The sequence below is a fragment of the Vombatus ursinus genome, unplaced genomic scaffold, assembly GCF_900497805.2.
Source record: "Vombatus ursinus unplaced genomic scaffold, bare-nosed wombat genome assembly UNPS02014158.1, whole genome shotgun sequence".
NCBI lineage: Eukaryota > Metazoa > Chordata > Mammalia > Diprotodontia > Vombatidae > Vombatus > Vombatus ursinus.
Window position 1 is genome coordinate 2670234 of NW_020953936.1, and position 23578 is coordinate 2693811.

Below are 23578 nucleotides of genomic sequence, written 5' to 3' on the forward strand. Positions count from 1 at the left end.
CTCCCCATCTCTCCCTTCCCCCCCAACCCAAGACAGCATGTAGGTCTTTTTTAAAAATAGATTTTTATTGCTATCTTTTGTTTTTTATATCACCTAGATTTCCCCCTGGATCCAGAAGAGGATACCTTATGACAAAGGAGTCATCCTTTATAACAAAGAAAGAAAGAAAAAGAGAGAGAAAGAAAGAAAGAAAGAAAGAAAGAAAGAAAGAAAGAAAGAAAGAAAGAAAGAAAGAAAGAAAGAAAGAAAGAAAGAAAGGAAGGAAGGAAGGAAGGAAGGAAGGAAGGAAGGAAGGAAGGAAGGAAGAAAGGAAGGAAGAGGAAAGGAAAAGTTTCAGTAAAATTGATTAAAACATCAAGAAAGTTTGACATTATATGCAATGCTCCACACTTGTGGATCCCAACCTTTGTAAAGGAGTGGGAGGAGCTGTCTTCTCATATATCTTCTTTAAAACCAAGCTTGTTCTTGATAATTTCACAACGTTCAGTTTGATTGTTTTATAGTTCTTGTTCTTTCCATATATGTTGTTTCAGTCATTGTGTACAGTGTTTTCCTGGTTGTGCTTACTTTATTTTGCATCAGTTCATGTAAGTCTTTCCATACTTCTCTGTATTCATCATAGTCATCATGTCTTACAACACAGTAAATTCCATTATATTCATATGCCACAGTTTGTTTAGCTGTTTCCCAGTCAATGGGCATCCACTTTCCCCCCCTAATTTTTGCTGTCACAAAAAGTGTTGTTATAAATATTTTAGTGTATAAGGAGTCTTCCTTTTGACTGATGATCCTCTTAGGGCGTATGCTTAGCAGTAGAATCTCTGGGTCAAAGGATATGGACACTTTATATGCATAATTCCAAATAGCTTTGCTGGAGGTCTTTTAAGAAAAAGCTAGGTGAGTAATTTCCAGGTACACTGTAGAGGGAATTCATTTTTTACATATGGATTTGAATAGATTGCCTCTGGTATCCCTTTGAATGCTGAGATCTTGTGATGCTTTGATTGCATAATTGGCATTAGCAAGAATGGGGTTTTTTTTTTGTTTTTTAGAAAAAACACAGAAAAAGGGGTAAAATAGTCACTATCTTTGTTCATATAGACAGTACTATATTTTGTCCCTAAGGGATAATAATAAAATAAAAAATATATAAATAATCTAAAAATTGGCCTTTTGTTTACTAGAAAACATTCCACAGACTTTATTAAGGACACAAAATGGAATAAATTTAAAAGCAGAGCCCATCAGAAATTCTTGTCCCAAGAGGAAATTAAGGGATGAAACATTTTGTTGTTGCACTGGCTCTGAAATCCTAATGCCCTGCAGTAACTTGCCCCTGATTTGTTCATCAAAACAATCGATATACTGCTTAATAGCATTTCAGACTCTCTGCAAAACACTATCTTTTTTTCACTATCCATTTGGGCAATTATTTCAGCTTCTCACTCTTTAAATCTTCTTTGTGCTTGGCCCCAAGAAAAGTTGAGAAAACGTACCTCCCTTCCCTCTCTGCAAAGGCAGGAAACTATGGGTGTGGAAAATTGCACATACTGTCAGACAGCATTGATTTGTTTATTGGCTTTGATTTCATCTTCTGAATACTGCCTGTTCATATTCTTTGACCAGCAGAACTGCTTTTAAAAAGTCTTCTTTTAAAAGGAATTCTTTGTTACAAGGGATGACTTGCTGGGGAGGGGATAGGGATACATTCAGAAATGAAGATGACGTAAAAACAAAAGATGTAACAAATATAAAAGAATAACAAATGAGTGTATAAGATATAACAATATATAGAGAAGACTGTATGATATAAAAGATACAAAAACAAAAGATATGACAAATAATAAGAAATGTAACAAAAACAAAGCCATGACAAATGACAAAAATAACACATGAAGGGTAAAGCATTTCTTAAGGGCTTGCATGTGCAAGGCATTGTGCTAAGAGCTGGGTTGTGCTAAGAGCAAGACAGTTCCTGTCCTCAAGAAGCTTCTAGTCTAAGGGAGGAAGGCAGTACATAAAAGGAAAGGTAGGGGAGAGGAATGGTACATTCTGGTGGACGTGGTTTGGAAATGATCTTTAAGTGATTGAGGAGGGTTGGGACCCAGAGTCAGACTCCAGGTGATTCCAATTCGAGCAGATTGAGGAGGCTAGCTGTAATGTTGGCAGTATGGTCTATGTGACTGGGAAGCAAATTAAGAAATTTTTTTTAATTTTAAAAAGAAAATAAACCTTTTGGAACATTTACATAGAGAAAAGGATCACACAACCAGAGATTTAGAATTGGAAAGGACCTTATGGGCCATCTGGTGCAACCCCCTCGTTTTCCAGTTGAAGAAAAGTAATCTAATAGGATTAAGTGAGTTGTCCAAGATGACACAGAGAGGGTAAACAGTGGAGCTGGGATTTGAACCCAGGGCCTCTGACTCTAGTTTTAGCACTCTCCACACTGCACCATGATGCTAAAAAGTCAAAGATTATTTCAATACCTGCTCTCATCCTGTGTGAGAGGAAGAGTAAAAGTGAAATGAATTAGAAGTGGAAAAAATGGAATGTCTGGTATACAAAATTACCAGCACCTTCCTAAGATGTAGTTAGATAGCCTGATATATTGGAAAGAGCCCAGAACTCAGAGTCAAAAGACCTGGGTTCTAGTTCTGACTTTCACACTTATTAGCTGTGTGACATGTGCCTCAATTTTCTCATCTGTAAAATGGTGACATCTACCTTACCTATGTCAAAAGATTTGTTTTATTAGGTTCACATGAAATAATGAATATGAAAGTGTTTTGACAACTATAAAAGTGAGTTAATACTGTTCATAGATACATGCTGTATAATATGTTTTACAGTTGCTATAACAAAGTCTTTTAGTTGCCAAAACTAATAAACAGCCTGGTATTGTGGGGAAAAGATTGGATTTGGAGTCAAAAAACCTAGATTTGAATCTCATTTCTACTACAGATTACCTGTGTGACCTTGAGCAAATTACTTATTCTCTTTGGACCTCAGTTCCCTCCTCTGTAAAATGAAGGAGTTGTATTAGATTACCTTTAAGGTCCCTTCTAGCCCTAAATCTGTCATCCTAAACCCTTTTAGTCAAGACTTAATATGACTGACCTCATCCTGAGTTCTGCTACAGATTGAATTAATTTATGAAGATGTTACAGGGTATTTAATTTTTTACATTTAAAAAAATCATTTTATTGCTCTAATAAAAGTGCCTAATGAAAATTATATAAGAAATGAGGAAATTTTTCATTTTTATACTGGGCTCTGAGCTCTTGGGAAGAAATAGGTTACATTCAGCCTCTCATTCTTCCTTTGGTCCAGGTTTAAAAGTGAGTTTTGTATTATCTTTTTCATCTGCACCCTGAGAATTTCCCCTCCATAAAGAGCTTCCGTACATGCTGATGGGAGTCCTGCCCACAGATGAGGTAAGAGAAAAACAGTGAGTCAGTTACTCCGAGCACACTGATGCCCCAAACAAGGGTCATTGAACGAGGAAAGAGAGGCACCCAAGCAGCACCAGCTGCCCTGTCAGTTTGGAGAACTAAAAGTGGGACAAGTGGATGGTCCCCAAAGGGCTTCTCTGAGGGTTTCAATAAAAAGGAGCTGAAATCTGTGGCCACCATCACAGCCTCTTTAAGGGAATAATTTTCACTGGAATGATTTTGGTTTCTCCCTGCCCTCCCCCATCCTCTTTGAGGCAAAGACACTTAAGTTTTATACAGGGTGTCTCAAAAGTTTGGTAAAGTTTTAAGCGTTAATAGCTTTTAAAAGGCTACATGGTTAAATGTTACTAGAGTGTTAGTCACTAGGGCCTAAAAATGGGGGAAATAGCCAATGGGGGCTCAAACCAATAGCAGAGGAAAGGGATCCGTTCAAACCCTTTTGAGTTTCCTGAGAACAGTGAGCAGGGCCCTGACAGAACGGGGCCAAGGTGTGTATGGTACATCGAGAATTCTCTTTATAATACTTCTTCACATGATAAGAGTTTAAAAAAAAAAAAGTCCTCTCAGGAAGAAAGTCCCTTAGTCCTTGCTCTCTCAGTCACTGTCCAGTCTTCAGAATTAACAGCCTCTCTGGAAGCTTTTACTTTACTCAGTAGACATTGGGTAGTCACTGAAGGCTTTTGAATAGGAAAACTTTAAGCTTTAACAGCTTAAACTGCCTTAAGACTTTTGGGACATCCTGTCCACGCAGATATTGTTTGTTCCCTCAGCACCTTCATCCTTATCTGGTTGGACTTAGGCTTTGCAGTGCTACAAGCTATGACTCTAACCCTTGGCTGATTGGGGCAAGGATGTGGGTAAGGGACTCTTGAATCGTGATCACAGTTATCTGGAGTATGGGTTCTTAACCTGTCTGGGGTCTGAGAACTTCTTGTTTTGTTTTGTTTTTTAGTTTTGATAACTGTATTTCAATATCATTGGCTACCTTTGTCACCCAACATATCTTATTTTATGCATTTTTAAACACTATTTTGAGTACCGGTCCATATATTTCACCAGATTACCAAAAGGATCCATGACATCCTAAAAGGTTAAGAAATACTGTCCTAAAAGCATCATAGTGTCATGGATAGAGGGCCAGCTTTGGAGTCAGGAAATTATAGATTTTAATCTGTGTGACTGTTCAAAAGTCACTCAATCTCCTAGTTCCCCCCCCCCAAAGCAATTGCCTAAAACTTTAATTTGCAGAATTGTCAATCTGCATTGATGGAGGGAGTTTCTATATTAGGAATTCCTTTCACTGATAAAATCAAAGGTTCAGATCCAAAATAATAATTGTTATTGTAATGAATCACATTTATACAGCTCTTTGTCATCTAACATTGCCAACTACATACTGCTGCATGTCCTGGAGACATCTCAAATTCAAAACATGTTCTATGCAGAATTAATTGCTTTTCCCCCAAAGTTTTCCCATTCCTAATGTCTCTATTTATTTTTGACGGCACCAGCATCTTTCCAATCTCCCTGGTTTGAAGCCTTGAAATCAAACTCATCCCTTCCCTTTCTTTCTACTTCCCCACTATTCAATCAGTGACCAAGTCTCTCTAATTCTACCTTCTTGTCTCTCACAATCATTATATTCTCTCCCCTCACAAAGCCCTTACCCTAATTTATTCCCTCATCACTTGGACTATTATAATAGCTTTCTAATTGTTTATCCTGCCTTTAGATCCCCTTTTTAATTCCTCCCCCACACTGTTGCTAAATTGATATTCCTAAAGCACAGGTTGGATCATGTTATCCCCTAGCTCAAGAAGTTTCAATAGCTCCCTTTTGCCTCTAGGAGAGTACACACTTTTCTGTTTGTTCTGTAAAGCCCTTTACATTTGAACTTTAGCCTACCTTTCTAGGCTTATTGAACTCTCTTTCATGCACTCTAAACTCCAGCCAAACTGGCCTATTTTCTGTTGTTGTTCTGTCATTTCAGTCGTTTCTGGCTGTTTGTGACCCCATTTGGGGTTTTCTTGGCAAAGATACTGGAGTGGTTTGCCATTTCCTTCTCATTTTTCAAATGAGGAAACTTAGGCAAACTTGGTTAAGTAGCTTGCCTGAGGTCACACAGCTAATAAGTGTCTGAGGCCAGATTTGAACTCAGGTCTTCCTGATTAGAGGCCTCGTACTCTCTCCACTACACCACCTACCTGCCCAATGCTAATTGGTTAAAAAAAAAATGGGGCAAAGAGCTGATCAGGGCTCAAGCTAATAGCAGAGGAAAGAGACTCTCCTCCCAATCTTCTTCAAGGTGTCTGAAAACAGCAAGCAGGGAGATAGATGTAAGGAGTGGGGCAAGGGTGTGCATGTTGCATCAAGAATTTCCTTTACAATTTTTCTTCACATGAAAAGAGTTAAAAAAAAAAAAACCAGTCTCCTTAAGAAAGAAAGTCCCTTAGCCCTTCCTTTCTGCCTTCTTACGGTCACTTTCCAGTCTTCAGAATTAACAGCCTCTCTGGAAGCTTTTACTTTTATTCAGTAGACATTGGGTAGTCAATGAAAGCTTTTGAGTAGAGAAGTTACATGATCAAATGGTGTATTAGAAAGATGACTTGGACAATAGCACAAAGCATGCATTGGAGAGGGGATAGAATGGCCCAGAAAGACAAGGGAATTCTCAACTCAAGTAGCTATTTTGGGATGTTTTATTTTATGTTGAGGGTTGAAACTAGCCAGTCTCTCAGGTTAATGCTAGATATCAGCTTGCTGTGGTAATGCTGACTAGCAGTTGGTCAAAGGTAGCACGAAAGTTGTGTTTCTGTGTGATCAAAACGATTCACAGGTGAACCACACATATTCATCCTGTTTCTACCCCAGAAATCATGACACCTACCTGCCAGTTTTATGGTTCATCAGCTTCTCTACCACCCTCTCCATCCATCTCATTCTTTTGTCTTCTCTTCCTCTCACCCCTCTTAATATCCCTGTCTTTCCTGGTTAAGGACCTTGTAAAGTGGGGATTCCCTGATTTTTCTGACTGCAATCCTGCCCCTTGAGTCAGAGATAGGTCTTTCTAATCCGTTCTTTCCAGTTAGATTGAGAACATATGTAAACAACTTTGGAAACTTCAAAGTGTTATATAAATGCTAACTATTACCAAGGCATCAGTTTTCCTCAACTCTAGGGACAGTACTTAGTCCTGAAAGGTGCAGTGAGACTAGAGAAGGGAGGAAACCCTTTCAAAGATCTGAACAGAAACAAGGAAAACAGGTTCTAGTTGATGAAACCTTAAACAGTAGCTCTCAACAGCCGCTCTCTCTCTCTCTCTCTCTCCCTCCCTCCCTCTCCTTCCCTTCCTCACTTTCTCTCTCTCCCTCTCTCTTTCTCCCTCCCTTCCTCTCTCTTTTCTCTCTGTCTCTCTGTCTCCCTTCCTTCCCTCCCTCACTTTCTCTTTCCTCCTTCCTCTCTTTCTCCCTCCCTCTCTCTTTTCTCTCTATCATCTCTCTCCCTCTCTATCTCTGTCTCTGTCTCTGTCTCTTTCTGTCTGTCCGTCTGTCTCTATCTCTCTGTTTCAGTCTGTCTGTCTCTGTCTCTCTCTTTTTTTCTCTCCCTCTCCCTCTCCCTCTTTCTGTGTCTCTCTCTTTTTGTCTTCTCTCTCTCTCTCGTCTGTCTGTCTCTCCCTCTCTCTCTGTCTCTCTCTGTCTCTCTGTCTCTGTCTCTCCCTCTCTCTGTCTCTCTCTCTCCTTCCTTTCTCCCACCCACTCACAATTTTCAAATTTAATTCCTTATGCTGCTTTAAGTTAGAGACCAATAGTTCCTTCAGGGAGCTGACACTTTCAGTTAGCAAACAAAAGCTATCAGCAATTCAGTAATTGAACTAGAGTTTATTGTCCACTAAGCACCAGACACTTTGAGTGGTTTTGGAGATAAAAAGACAAAAACAAAACAATCCCTGCCTTCGAGGTATATTCTATCCCACCCACTCACTTACCTATTTTTGCCCTACAGGTAACTCAGAGCTTCTCAAACCTGGCAGAACTGCTCAGAACTGCTCAGAGCATAATAGCATGTCCAGAAGCAAAGGAGTAACCGGGACTCAGAGAAATCAGCAGAGAACAAGCAGAGTCCTGGGCAGGCCAGGAGCCACAGCAAGTTATTAGTACAGACATCTGAGGAAGCACCAAACCTGAAGCAAAGTCAAGTTCACTTGACTTTGGTATGCATTGTTATTAGTGGTGTCTGCCAAATGCCTAACTCCACTAGTAACAATGGTACAGATATGAAAGAAAAGATAATCACTGTGGTCAAATTTACGTAATTTAAAACAGTGCTGAGAAGAGGCATGGGGCCAAGCAGGTCATTAGACTGTGAGCTCTTTGAGAGCAGGAACTGGTTTTTGATTACCTTTCTTTGTATCCTCAGTACTTAGGACAATGCTAGCACATAGTCGGTGTTTTATAAATGTGCCTTGACTTGACAGGTGACAGGGAAGATGGCTCACCAACAGTAGCCTGGGGAATCATTTTGAAGCTAGATTATAAAACTGAGAGCTGGTTTCTGGCTGAGGACAGTTTGCTGGCCCCTCTTGATGAAGTAATCTGACTTGGTTCAGGGGCAAGAAAAGGCTTCTTCCTGCCCCCCACCTCCCCTAATATAATTTTAGTGGCAACATTATTTATAATCCTAGGAAACAAAAATGTTTACTCAGTAAAAATGCTTACTCAGTAAGCAAACATTTCTGTAGCTACTGGACATTTCTGAGAAATAAAGTCAGAAAGTATGAGTCCAGAGGACCATTTTAAAGATCTCCATGAGAATTAATTAATTGACTGAGAATTGCTCTCCCCCCACCTTTTACACCAGTAAACAGAACCTCTTCTACATTCTTTGAGAAAAGATTGAGGTGCACAGTAGTTTGCTCATTAAATCACACTGCCTGGAAGTGGGTGCTGGATAAGTGTTAGTGGACATAAGCTTAATTTAACTTAAGATGGAGGCTCATCTAAAGGAGGGGGGGGGTCCCCATAAATAAGTTTCTGAGCTGATCTGAAAATATTTGGCTTGTAGGCCCACAATTTAAATGTTTCTTGCTTGTTAGTTAAATGTAATGATTTTCCCATATAGAACCATAACTAGAAATTCTGGCATCTAGGACAAAGGGGATAGGTGGGTCTGGTGGTAGAAGATTGCAACCAAGGGAGAGACCATAGGAATGGTGTAAAGTTGAGCTGGGTCTGGAGGAACTCACCTGCTGGGTGTGGAAAAGCTTTGAGGATCCCCCCTTCAGGGTATACAAACTTTCACTTTTATTGTAGGATAGTGGAGAGAGGCTTTTCTGTGATTAATGGTTGGGTACAGTCATGGTAGAGGCAGCTAAGTGCCTCAGTGGATAGAGCATTGGGCCTGGAGTCAGGAAGACCTGAGTTCAAATGTGGCCTCGGACTCTTACTAACTGTGTGATCCTGGGCTAGTCGTTTTGCCTCTTTTTGCCTTAATTCACTGAAGAAGGAAATGGCAAACCACTTTAGTGTCTTTGCCAAGAAGACCATACTGTCCATGGGGTCACAAAGAGTCAGACATAACTGAACGACAATTACAACAGCTATCAGGGTTGGGGAGGTAGGGAATATCCCTCAGGAAGTTTGGCCAGTGCTCTTTTAATGCCGTCAATATCTGTCAACCTACCCCTAATCCCCCCAACTCTCCTCACCAATGAGAAAGAGCAGCAGGAGTGGCAAGATTTTGCCTCACTTTGAGACATAGAAAGACCGTGCAGCAAACAGGACAAAAACTAGCCCAAGAAAGGAAGCAGGTACAGCTGTGATGGACAGGGACTGGCTTGGGACCAGTGGCAGCAATGAGACTGTACCCCATTTTATTCTCAGCTCTTTGTCACCTACTGCTATGAATATTTTGGTGTAAATTAGATCTTTATTTTTTTCTCTTACTTTTTGGAGTAAATTCTCAGTAGTGAGATCATCAGGTCAAAAGGTATGGATAATTTAGTCGCTTTTTTGTTGCATGTTTTCAAATTGATATACAGAATGGTTAGACCAATGCATAGATAGCCCCACTAACACTGAGTTATTTTGTGCAGCTTCCTACAACTTCTTCATCATTTACATTTACATTGTTATTGTCTTTTACCTGTTTGCTAAGTGTGAAGTTAAGTCTTGGAATTGTTTTAGTTTATATTTCACTTACTATTAGTGGTTAGGAGCACATTTTCATATGACCATTTATAATTTGCAATTGAAAAAGTTAATTCTGAACTTAACCCCTCAAAACGAGCATTTCCATATAGACTGCAAACCCCACAAAAAGAATCACATATAGGAACCATAGATCTCTATTCCATGCCGATTGCTTGAAAAAAAAAAAGAAAGAAAGAAAAGCAGGGGGCAGCTAGGTGGCTCAGTGGATAGAGCACTGGCCTTGAAGTCAGGATAGACCTGAGTTCAAATCCGACCTCAGACCAAACACTTGACACTTACTAGCTGTGTGACCCTGGGCAAGTCACTTAACTCCAATTGCCTAAAAAAAATTTTTTAAAGCATATAATAAATCCTACATATTAACATTTAAAACTGTCCTGTTTGTCTGCATTTCTTTCTGAACTTCTTCTGTCTGTTTTTGTATATTTTAAAAAATGTTTAAATGGCCTTTTTCTGGTTTATCACTATTACTCTCCCCACTCCAATCTCTTACCCCCATCTTCCACTCCCTACAAAATTAAAAACCGAGAGGGAGAAAAAATAACCTGGGTAGCAAATAAGCATAGTTAAGCAAAACACGTCTGTATAGCGGCCATGTCCAAAAAGTATGTTTCTTCCCGCTCCTTCAGTTTACAATTTCTCTTTCAGGAGGTAGGTAGTACATTTCATTATGTGTCCTCTGGAGATATGGTTGGTCATTGCATTGATCAGAGTTCTTAAGTCTTTGAAAAACTTTTTGTTTACAATGTTATCAGTGTATCCATTGTCCTAGTTCTGCTCACTTCATTCTTCATCTGTTCATACTATTCAGGATTCTCTGATATTTGAAATGATATTTCATCATTTATTATGGCAAAATAATGTTCCATTGTATTCAAAGATCATAATTTGCTCAGCAATTCCCCAGTATCAGTTCAAGGCACTTCTTTACATTCTAACTCTTTTCTTTTTCCTTATAATCTCCCTTTCTTGTACTTCAGTTTCCCTTGACCTACCCCGTCAGGTTGCTATGGTAACCCTATGTATCTTGGGGAAGATTCCTCTTATTGAAGCTATTCTGAAAATCTTGCCTTCTGCTTTACTTTGATGTTGGAAGTTGGGATACCAGAAGGGATGTATTTTGTAGCATAAATATTGTACTTCTACTAGGTTGTGCTAGGAGAAAAGGAAAGGAATGCTTTATAGTGGTCATGGTTTTCATACCTTAATGAAAAGGCATAAAAACTTCTTCCTCCCTGGCAAGTTCACTTGAAAGGGCCTAGCTGATAAAATGAACAGAGCTATAAACTTTGGAGCAAAATCTTTACTCAAGTTAAATGTGAAATGAATCATTCTCAAAACTTAAAATTGTTGAAGCTCTGAGATTTGTTTGTAAATGGGATTTGTTTGTAAATGGGATGTTCTATCAGAATGTTAATGTAATTAATTAATTAATGTAATAACATTAATGTAATGTTAAAGATATTATGAGCAAAGGTTAGGGTAGAGCAAGAAAATGCCCCATGAACTTAGATAAGTGCTTTGGTTATAAGCCTTAGTCTTTCTCTTTTTGGAAAATCATATTCAAATATTTCCTCTCCTTTAAAGTAGTTACAGCATAGTCATGTGTGATCCTGATTGTGGTTCCTTGAACCCTTCCTTTCTGGATACCCACAGTATTTTATTTTTCTTTTACATAGAAGCTCTGGATTTGGGCTGTGAAATTCTTGAAAGTTTTCATTTGCAGGATTCTTTCAAAAGGTGACGTATATATATACTTTCTTTCTTTCTTTCTTTCTTTCTTTCTTCCTTCCTTCCTTCCTTCTTCTCTCTCTCTCTCTTCTCTTTATCATCTGTCTCTCTTTTCTCTTTATCATCTCTCTCTCTCTTTTCTCTTTATCATCTCTCTCTCTTTTCTCTTTATCCTCTCTCTCTCTCTCTCTCTCTCTCTCTCTCTCTCTCTCTCTCTCTCACTCTCTGTCTCTCTCTGGTTCGAATAGATCTAGGCTGCTTTATGGTCTGGGGCTTCTCTTAACTCATGCTATTTCTTCATCACATTCAGAATTTTCTTCTGTTTTCTCATATCTCTAGTCTTATTTTCTAGGGTGGAGCTTTGTGCTACAGCCAGGCTCAGCCCCTCCCTATGCTTTTGGATGGGGTTAGGCAGGGGGCTAGGTAGGCCCTTCCCCCTGGTCCTGTTACCTCTGCAGTTTGAATGTCACACTTCTGGATGAGGAGGCTGTCATAAATCTTAGCTTTTGCCTTCTTCTTCTGGTAGTCCAATATGAGTGTTGTTCTGTCTCTGACTCTGTCTCTTTCTCCTTTTACAATCCACAACAGGGAGTTGACCCTGTCTCCTGCTGTTGCACTGGAAGGCCCTGACTGGATGTCAAAGCACTCGGTCTCAGGCCTCCTGGAAGGCTCCCTATTGTGGGTCCCCCAGGCACTTTTCTTGGCAGTCACCCACTGACTCCTCCTATAGCTCTGGCAGAAGCCCTAGCTTCAGGCCTCTTGGAGGGCTCTGAGGTGAACCTACACTGCCTGGCTCTGTCTCCTAGTGCAGAGAACTTCAAGGGGCTGGCTGCATCCCCCGCTGTGGCCCCAAGAGGCCAAAGCCAAGATCCTGTTGGCTTCAGGACCTGTTTACCAGAGATTAGGTAGGTTTCAGGTTCCCCTTGCATACCTCCCTCAAAGCATACCCAGGCTTCTAATAATAATAATAATAACAATAGCTAACATTTAAATAGTATTCATTACATGCCAGGCACTGTGCTAAGCACTTTACAATTATTATTTTATCTGCTTTTCACAACAACTCTGAGAGGTAGGTATTAGTATCATCCCCACTTTACAGATGAAGAAGCTGAGGCAAACAGAGCTTAAGCATCTTGCCCAGGATCACACCATTTGAGGCCAGATTTGAACTCAGGGCTTCCTGACTCCAGGCCCAGTGCACCAAATAGTTGCTGTCCATATCATTAATGTTCTCCCTTTTACATTGTTAGAGTTACTGTGTATATTATTTTCCTTAATCTGCTTACTTATGAACTTATATACTTTTGAACTTATACAGTTATAACTGATATACTTACGAATTCTTCTTCCTCAGTACATATGAGTCTTCCTTTATTTCTCTGAATCCTTCATATTTATCATTTCTTGTGGTACAATAATATTCCATTATATTAATGTATCTCAATTTCTTTAGTTATTTCCCCAAATTCAAATAGCTGCTTCTGCCTGTTGTTATTGTAATGTAGTGTATATACAGTCCCTCTCCTAGGGTCATTGTTACTCCATCACCCCTTGGGGTTCTCAGTTACTATGAGGGGTTTGTGAGCAGTATCTCCTCTTGTATTGAGCTCCCCAGTGTCTCCATGTGGAGAGATGCCAGTATAGGCACTCTAGGTGTATACCATTCAGGCAATCAGTCAATAAACATTGACCCAGAGTCTACTATGTACCAGGCACTATGCTATGCACAAAAAGAGGCAAAAGACAGTCTTTACCCTCAAGGAACTCATAATTTAATGGGGGAGACAATAAGCAAACAAATATGTATAAATAAACTATTTACAAGATAAAGAGGGAATAATTAAAAGAGGGAAGGCCTTAAAATAAAGAGGGGTGAGAAAAGGTGCCAGATCCCTATTACAAAAGAATCGTAGATTTTAAACTGGAAGAAAGTTAGTACAATCTTTTCATTTTGCAGATCAGAAAACTGAGGCCTAGAGAAACTAAGTAACTTGCCTAAGGTCACACTGGAAGTCAACTGAAGAGCTAGGATGCGAACCAGTTTAGGGCTCTTTCCACTGTAACACAATAATTTCTCACCGAAAAGAAGTATGCTGTGAGTCAGGGATTGAAACATGCATCGAACTGTACCTTCCAGACTCTGAGCTCAGAGCCTGAGGATTTTTCTCTGGCTTCACATCCTGATCTTAACTGCTTTGGTTGACGAAAGAGTTTAATGTAATTATACTGATAGATGTCAGGGAAGACATACTGCTGATCCTGATGTGTAATCTCCTAAAATTCTGTGTCTAGAGCTTTTAGCCTCAATTAACTCCACAGAAGATAATGGAGGACCATTAAAGCCCTTTCATTTTGAGTACACACAGTTATCCAGACACATTTCTTTTGTTCATTGCTGAGATGCTTCTTGGGAAAATCTGATTCTGAGCAAAGATCCCTGGATTAGAGATTGATAGATATGAGTGGTTAAAATGTTTTCCTGACTGATATAGACTTTAAAAATAAAAGAAATAATACTAGGTAGCACATTTCATACCAGGCCTGCTTTTATCTAAGTCACATTCAAGGAGTGCCTAAACAATATTTTCCTAGTGTAATTTTTCCTTTCTCCTCCCTTGTGTACAGGCTAAGTCCTGGCTTACAGAAATCCTGTCGGCTCTTTGTTTTTTGTTTATCTTTATTTTTAATTTTTATTTATCTTTTGTCTTTAATTTTAATTCATTTAGTTTTATTTTAAAATAATTTTATTGATATTTTCTGTTGCTTACATCATCACAGTTATGCTGAGTATACTTCCCCCTCCCAGTGAGCCATACCATATGGCAAATAGTATTTTTTTAGAGAAGGGGAAAAATCAGTACAACTGATCAATACATTGAGAAACTCCAAAAACATGTGCAGTGTGTAACACCTGTGAACCTTCTACCTCCATGAAAGGGTAGGTTGGGGGTGTCTTCTCATATCTCTTCATTCAAGTCTTACTTGATCTTTATAATTTTGTTACATTTACTTTTGATTTTTTTGGTGTGCAGTTGTTCTTTCCATTTACATTGTTGTAATTACTGTGAATATTGTTTTCTTGACTCTGCTTATGTCACTCTGTATCAGTTAATACAGATCTTAACAGGCTTCTCTGTATTTATAACACACGTCATTCCTTACAGCACAACAATATTCCATTACATTCATGTACCACAATTTGTTTAGCCATTCTCCAATTAAAATCCCACCCATTCTTTAAAATTCAAATGCTTCCTCCTCCATGAAGCCTTCTCAGATCTTGACAGCCACATGTGATTCCCCCCTCCTTTGAGTTATCGTTATCAGGGATAACTCTCCCCAGTGCAGGTATAGCTTGCGAAGGGAGGAGGTGACTGTGAACAAGTTCTAGGAAGTAGGAAGGCTGCTGGTGTATAAGTGGTTTCATGGAGCCAAAGACCAGCCATTACTTGGTATCAGTCCAGGCCGCAATCTGAGTTCAAATCCAGTCTCAGACACTTACTAGCTGTGCGACTCCAGGCAAGTTTCTGAACCTCCTAGTGCCTAAGTTTCCTTATTTATAAAATGAGGATAATAGTAGCACTTTCCTCCCAAAGTTGTTGTGAGGATCAAATGAGATAATACATGTAAAGCACTTTGTAAACCTTAAAAGTTCTATATAAATGCTATTACTATTATTTTTACTGAGCCTATATAGATTTATAAGTAGGAAGAGCAAATGAACGGTAATGAAACTGTGATATCAGATCCAATTTAGCACTGCCTGAGTTAATGTAAGTTGAACTTGATCCCAGTTTCTGTCCTCAGTTCAAGATTTTTGTTGGCCATGGCAAGAGCCAGTGATTACATTTCCACCCATCGGACAGCAGGACACATTGGCCTTCCTTGGGGAGTGTCAGTTAGACTTGGTTAATGGAAAATTGGGAGCGCTTACACTTGATTGGATGATGTCCTTGATGGAAGAAGAGTGAGGCCTACTGGGAAAGCACAATTAGCATTTTGAACAGTTTTGGACAATGTTTTATTACCCACACAGAACACAAGATACTCTAGTTTTGATGTCAGATACACTACAGAGAGAGAAAATATTGCTCTAGTATAGTAGTCATTCAATATGCATTTATGAAAGCTTAAATATGAAAAAGAGAATATTGTTTGAGTGTATTAATTAATAAACATTTATAAATGCTTAACTATGAATATATTACTGATATCCATAATAACATTTAATGCTGTGTTAATAAATGCTTGTTGTTGTTGAATTGATAAATGCACACTATATGGGGCCTTTGGGGAAGAATAGCACCTCTGGTGTGAGGGCTTACCAAACCCTTTCCAGGGCTGCTCATCTACCTCTGGTATCCACCTTCACCTAGCTTTCACCTGTGACTTCAAGAAGCTGTAACATGCACAATGGCCACACCCCAGTAAAACTATCTCTGCAGATGGAATAAACCATATTGGGGGTAATGGAGGGTAATCTCATTTGTTGGTGAGATGGGGGGGGTGTCTAGCCCCAAGCATGTGAAGACTTCCCCTGGCAGAATGGGGAGATGAAAACAATGTGTTCCAATGGCCATGAAGGTGTCTGAAGCAGGCACTATGGAGTGCTTAAAACCCAGTCAGACATGGAAGACACCAAGGTTATCAATTGCATCCCAGGCTATCACCAGTAGTCTTGACTTTTGTTTTGCCACTGGACTTCCATGACTAGAAGAAAGGGCAAGGCTGATGACTCTGTGCAACTCTGCCTCACTTAAATACCATTCATATTCAAGTCAAGATATCATCCCGGGGTGACCAGCTTCTCCAAAAACGAAGGGGCAGCAACAACAACCTACTACAAGCTGGGAGCTGTAAATTGTGCCTGGGATGGAAACTAAGGAAAAAGGCAGTCCCTGCCCTTGAGGAGCTTATAGTCTACTAGGTGGATACAACATGTATACACATATATAAATACAAGATACATAAACAAAAGTTATTTTTAGGTACAGTGGGAGTGGATTCTAACAACTAGATGAATGAAGGAAGGCCTTTCTGAGGTGACATTTGAGATGAGTTATTGGGGAATCTAGGTGTGCCAAAAGATGTATATAAAAAAGGGAAAGAATTCTGGGTATTAGTTTGTCTTTTATCCTAGAGGCGAAAGGGAGACATTGAGTTAATTCTATGGTTTTAAAATTTTTTTATGCATTTAAAAACATCATTCTGAGAATTCTGTAGACTTCACCAAACTACCAAAGGGGTCCATGACACATAAAAGGTTAAGAACCCTTACTAAAACTCTCTGGAAGAGAAGGACCAGGAGAGAACCCTGGGGTACATCCACACATGTGGAATAAGACACAGGTGCTGATCTTGCAAAAGAGACTGAGAAGATGGATAGGAAAATGACAATTAAACGCTAAGAAAACAGAACAAAATGAAACAAAACTCACGGGAGGGAGAGTATCCAGAATGAAGGGGGTAATTAATAGCATCAAACACTATAAAGAGTACTGAGAAAATGTCATTGGATTTTCATATAAAGATATCATTGGTGACCTTGGAGAGAGGTGAGTTTTACCAGTATCCAAGTGAGTTTCAGCGATTATAAGTTATTTGGGGCTAGAACAGGGGTGGGGAACCTGCAGCCTGGAAGCCACATGTGGCCTTCTAGGTCCTTGGTTGCAACCTTTTGACTGAGTCCAAGTTTTACAGAACAAATCCTTTTATGAAGGGGATTTCTTCTGTGAAGTGTGGATTCAAAGGACTGCATTTGTAGACCTAAAGGGCCATATGTGGCCTTAAGGCCTCAGGTTCCCCACCCCTGGGTTAGGAGGAATTGGTGCTAATTAAGGGCATCTGGCCGTAGTATCCTTTAAGATGCAGCTCAATCATCTTCTTCTTGGAGTCTTTCCTGATTTTCCCATCTGCTAGTGCTCTCCCTCCAAAACTACCTTGGATTTAACTCGTTTGTACGTATTTGTATAGGGCAGCTAGGTGACGCAATGGATAGAACGTCAGGCCTGAAGTCAGGAAGACTCATCTTCCTGAGTTCAAATCTGGCCTCAGACACTTACTAGCTGTGTGACCCTGGGCAAGTCACTTAACCCTGCTTGCCTCATCTGTAAATGATCTGGAGAAGGAAATGGCAAAACCACTCCTAGTATTTTTGCTAAGAAAACCCCAAATGGGGTTGTGAAGAGTCAGATGCAACTGAAGAAAAAAACACCAAAACCCCAATATATTTGTATTTATTTTACATAAAGGTGTCTGAAAAGTCTTGGTGTGATTTGAAGCTATTAAAAACTGGGAGAGGGGCAGTAGGTGGCACAGTGGGTAGGGATCTGGCCTTGGAATCAGGAGGAACTGAGTTCAAATCTGGCCTCAAACACTTGACACTTACTAACTGTGTGACCCTGGGCAAGTCACTTAACCCTGATTGCCTCACCAAAAAGCAAAAAATAAATAAATCAATAAATAAACAAAACCTAGGAGAAAGCTCGCCTGATACAACTCAGATAGGCTAGACTGGACCTAATAGGTAGGAATGGTCAGGGGTACAAGAGGCAGGGAGATTTGTTAGGAAGGTGTAGCAATAGCCCATATAGCTAGAGGTAATGAGAAGCCTGGACTACAGAGATGTCAGTGAAAATGATTAGCACTGGATCAGCCAGAAAGAAATGATAGAGGTAGAATTGACAGGATTTGATGACTTGATGAGATACAAAAGAGAAAGATGTAAAAAATGACATCAAACTTATGGACCTGGGTAAATAGTAGTACTGTTAACAGATATAGGGAAGTCTAGAAGAGACACATGCTTGGGAAGAAAGATGATTAGCTAAAAGCTTTGAAGCTGTTTTCCTGTGTGAGAACAGAGGAAATCATCCCCTCATTTGTAGGACAATTACACCCACTTCCACCCTGGGATGGGATTGGATAAATGGATTATTTTTAATGCTAGGTAGTGCAGAGGATAGAGCCCTAGACTTGAATTCAAATCCTGAGTTCAAATCCTGCCTCAGACACTTACTAATGGTATGACCCTGAACAAGTGAGTGACTTTGGCCTATCTGCCCCAGTTTCCTCATCTGTAAAATAAGGGAAATAGTAATAGCATCTACTTCCCAAGTTGTTGTGAAGCTAAAATGAGATACCAGGAAGTGCTTTGAAAATCTTAAAGCACTATATAAATGCTAGTTATTATTAATGTATTAATATGACAGAGGGTATGGGTGGGTTAGGCGTGCCCCTAGTGGTGCTGTCAGAGTTATATCTAACCACACCCAGCTCCTTCCTCTGCTTTCTCATGTCTGCAGAGTGCTTCATAATCAATGAGTTAATTAATTAAATAACCAACCATCTGCATATGTCTGTTGGACATGATTTTGCCCCCAGGCGGTGCTACCCCTTGAGCCATCATTCAGGTGATTACAAAAAGGCGGACGGTGCTCGTGACCCGGCTTTTACCAATGGTTACAGCTCAGCCTCAGTGCTCACCAGAGTGCTTTGGGAGCACAAAAATAACCCACCTCCCCTTGAAACAGCCCACTCTTTCCCCCAGGCACCAGCCACTTCAGGCCCCGGGTTCTTTATAGATGTAGGTCTAGGGTAAGACCTGAATATGTCAAGAAACAACAAAAATGGGAAACTCTTGCTCATCTCTGCTGTCAAGTGCCCTTCTCTATTTTGGGAGGGTCCACCCTTCTGATTCATACAACTTACTTTTTTTTTTTCCTTAATGGCTACATGATTTATTGAATCACGGTAAGATAACCATCAAACATCAGCATAGCTAAACAAAACAAAACTGTAAAGAAGGGGTAGAATAAGAAGCCATAATGAAACTGTTGTACAAAATGGACTCCCTATCAGTTGGTAGAGGGGATGAAAGAAAAAGGAAAGGATCTGGCAAATTGTAGAACTTGAGATTTCCTCGGCAGTGGTCCTGAGGAAATTAGGGTAGAGTTTCACAGGTTCTTGAAATTTGCCAAGGTTTGCCTCAGCAAATGTTTGAGGGAGCGCTGCTTGCTGTAGGTAGCCTCCAGCTGGCCTCTTCTCAGCAGGGGTTCATGGGAGGCTCATCTCAGCAGACTCAGATTAGCTCTGGTCGGCTCCATTTCCACTGCACTGTTTCTCACGCGCTCTAGGCTTTCACGACTCCAGTGCTCTGCATGGGTTCCATAGTTCTCCAGCAGTGGTCCCAGTTTTCATTTTGCTCCACCTGGCTCATCTGTATGCAGCATGTGCCCAACCCCCTCCTCCCATTCTCTTCCCTTTAGCTTCTCAGAAGGGAAGCCCAACATAGAGTCTGTTTTCTGTCCTGTGCCTGCAGCAGAAGTCTCTTCAACAGCAGAGAAAATGGCAACCGAAGTATTCTGGAAAATGAGTTCCCCCACAGTTCCAACCTTCTCTGTGGGCCTCTCTGTTCCATTAGCGCCAGTCATTTCCAGGAGGCATTAGAAAAGCCACGTTACATCAAGAACCTGGATCTTAATTGCCATCGGAGGGAGTCTCTTTCTATTGAATGTTTCAAATGAATCGTCTAAGACTTGAACCAAACATTTCACTTCAAATATTGTTCAGCATTAAAGTCACACATTCTCCCAACAGTTCTTCATCCTTTTACATACTGGCTGGTTTTGGCTACAGGGGTTAGGAAACAGAACTTGGCACAGACTTCCTGTGCTGGCCTTGTTTTGCCGTTTTACTGCAGTTCTAACTGTAGTCACAATGCCAAGCTCATATTTTAAGAAGATAAAATCTTGCCTTTGCCACTTCCTGCCAATATGATCTTGGGCAATCAATCAACAAGCATTTATTAAGTGCCTACTATGTACCAGGCACTTTGCTTAGGACTGGGGAGGCAAGTATAAAGGAGAAAACAATCCCTGCTTTTAAGGAGCTTACATTCTAACGCAGAAGACAAGTGCATATATAAATACACAGTGTATCCAAAAAAATCTTTAGGGAAGTTTGAAGCTTTAATAGTTTCAAATAGCTTAAAATTTTTCTAAAACTTTGGGACACTCTGTATATAGCAAAAATACAAATATATACAAACTAGTTAAATAATACTTTGGGAAGGAGGACACTAGCAGATGGGAAAATCAGGAAAGACCCCATGAAGAAGATAGTGTTTGAGCTGCATTTTAAAGAAAGAGAGGGTCTCTCTGAGACAGAAGTAAGGAGAGAGTATGTTACAGGCATGTTGGACAATGACAAGGAAATAGAAGAACAAATATTGCGTGTGAGGAAGGAGAGAAGACTGGATATTATGGTGTAGGAGGGGTAGTGATGTCCAAGGATGGTGGAAAGATAGATTGGGGCAGGTTGCATAGGGCTTTAAAAACTAAACAGGAATTTATATTTTATTCAAGAGGCAATAGGAAGCCTCTGAAGTTGGTTCAGAAGAGGAGTCATGGGGCAGCTAGGTGGTGCAGTGGATAGAGCACCAGCCCTGAAGTCAGGAGGACCTAAATTCAAATCCAACCTTGGACCAAATACTTGGCGCTTACTAGCTGTGTGACCCTGGGCAAGTCACTTAACCCCAATTGCCAAAAAAAGAGAGAAAAGGAGTCACATTACCAGATTTATATTTAACGAAAATTACTTTGGAAAAGTAATTTTTTTAAAAATTGGCAGTGCATAGGATGGACTAGAGTGAGGAGATAACTGAGGCAGGGAGACTGATTAGGAAGTTGTTGCAATTATCTGGGCAAGAGGTAATGAGAGGATCAAACTAAGGTGGTAGTTGTGTGAGTGAAGACAAATCTGATATAGGAGATATTGTTGGGGTAGAAATGAAAAGATTTGGCAACTGACTTGATTTGTTGGGTGAAGGAGAGTGAGGAGTCCATAATAATCCTGAAGTTACAAACCTTGGGGACTAAAGAAGTGGTGATATCTTCAACAGAAATAGGGAAGTTTGGAAAAGGGGAGGATTGGGGAAGAAAGATAATGAGTTCAGATTTGGACAACCTGGAGCTGTATATTTAGATCTGGGACTCATTTGCATAGAGATGATTAAACCCACAGAAACCGAAGAAATCAAGTGAGATAGAGAGGGAGAAGAGAAGAGTGCCTAGGACAGACCCTCTGGAAATACCCTCAGTTAGAGGCATGTTGTGGATGACAAAGTAACAAAGGAGACTGAGAAAGAGTGGTCAGAAATGTAGGATAAAAAGGAATTTTCAGGAAGACCTAGAGTTGAAATAGTATCCAGGAGGAAAGGGTGGCCAAGAATGTAAATGCAGCAGAGAGGTAAAGGAGGATGAGGACTGAGAAAAGACCATCAGATCTGGCCATTAGGATTTCATTGGTAACTTTGGAAAGAGCATTTTAGTTGAGTGATGGGACTGGAAGCTAGATTGCAGAAGATTGAGGAATGAGTGAAAAACATGGAAAGACTTGCATGAAATAATGAAGAGCGAAATGAGTAGAACCAAGAGAACATTGTATAATACAGTAATAGCAATATTGTTTTAAGAACTACTTTGAACAAATACGTGATTTTGACTATTATAAATACCCAAATTAACTATAGAGAGCATATGAGGATGCTATCTGCATCCAGAGAAAGAACTGATAAATAGAAGTATGTATAGAATAATTTTACATATATACTTATTTACGTCAAATGGTAGCCATCTCTAGGGAGAGTAGGGGGAGAGAAGAAAAAAAGGAAAAAAAGAAATGTTCATGATAATTTTGTTGCATAATTGAAAGGAATAGCAAGTTGTGCATAGTAGATTTGCAGTGTCATGTGCAATCATCTTTTTAATTGTACTAGGCTATGGAAACGCTTGTTGTATTTCTTAAAAAATTCAGAATAAAATACATGACTGAAAAAGAAAAATTGAGGAGTAAGTTGTCAGTTGAGGAAAGGAAATAAAAGCAGCAAGTACAAACAGTTTTTTTCTAGGAGTTTTTCTAAGAAAGGGAGGAGAGATACAGCACAATAAACTGAGAGGATGGCAGGGTCCAGTTCAGATCTCTTAAGGACAGAGGAGACTTGGATATTTTTGAAGGTGGAAAAGAACTAGTTGATGGTTCAATTGAAATGGAATATTCAATGGAAGAATAGAGGGTTCAATCTGCTGGGAAAGACAGAAAGCGATGGTATTGAGTGCAGATATAGAGGGGATGGCCTTGCCAAGGAGAAGGGCCATCTCTTTGTCAAAAACTAGCCAAAAGGAGGAGACAGTGGGAGAGGATGTCAAGGGATTTTGAAAAGAAAGAGAATGGGAATGAAAGGTACTCATTAAATGGCATCACTTTTTTCAATGTAGTAAAAATCAACCTGGGCAACTAAGTGGCACAATGGGAGAACGTCGGGTCTGGAGTCAGGAAGACTCATCTTTGTGAGTTCAAGTCTGGCCTCCGACATTTATGAGCTGTGTGACCCTGGGCAAGTCACTTAACCCTGTTTGCCTCAGTTTCCTCATCTGTAAAATGAGGTAAAGGAAATGGTAAACCATTGCAGGATCTTTGCCAAGAAAACTCCAAAATAGGGTCACAAAGAGTCAATCACAACTGAAAAATGACTGAACAACAACAACAAGTCAACCTCTCTCAGTCTGTTTCCTCATCTGTAAAATTAGGGTACTATTATGTTCCGTTCTAGGAACCATAGTATAAGAAAGATGTGGATAAGCTGAAGAGTGTGCAGAAGAAGGCAGCTAGTATGATGGAAAGCTTTGAGTCTATATCATGTGGGGACAGATTGAAGGCATGTTTAGCCTAGAAAAGAGAAGACTCAGTGAAACATGATAGCTGTCTTCAAGAATTCAAAGATCTATTGTATAGAAGAAGGACTAGGCTTGTTCTGATTGGCGCCAGCGGGCAGAACCACGAACAATGGGCAGATGTATCAAAGAGGCAAATCTAGGCTTGTTGTCAGGAAGTGCTTCCTAATGATTAGTCCCAAAGTGGAATGGGCTACCTCGAGAGGTGGTGGGTGCCCCTTCCTTGGAGGTCTTTAAGTGGAGGCCAGATGACCTCTTGTCACCTGTGTTACGGAGATTCCTTTTGGGAATGAGTTGGCCCTGACAGCCATTAAGGTTCCTTCCAACTCTCAGATTCTGTGATTCCATAAATAATTTGAGTATATTTCATTAAGGCAGCTAGCTGGAGCAGTGGCTAGAGCACTGTGCCTGGAATCTGGAAGACTCCTCTTCATGAGTTCAAATCCAG

At 40.0% G+C, this 23578-nt stretch overlaps 1 long non-coding RNA gene across 1 annotated transcript in view; it reads left to right on the forward strand.

Annotated features, from left to right (window-relative positions):
• LOC114040896 overlaps nucleotides 1-8901 on the forward strand; it is a 54594-nt gene extending 45693 nt beyond the window's left edge. Inside the window, exons 2-3 of the long non-coding RNA XR_003568851.1 lie at nucleotides 3334-3437; nucleotides 7458-8901. This is a non-coding gene — a long non-coding RNA (uncharacterized LOC114040896). The remainder of the gene's footprint in view (nucleotides 1-3333; nucleotides 3438-7457) is intronic.
• Nucleotides 8902-23578: the final 14677 nt, after the last annotated feature.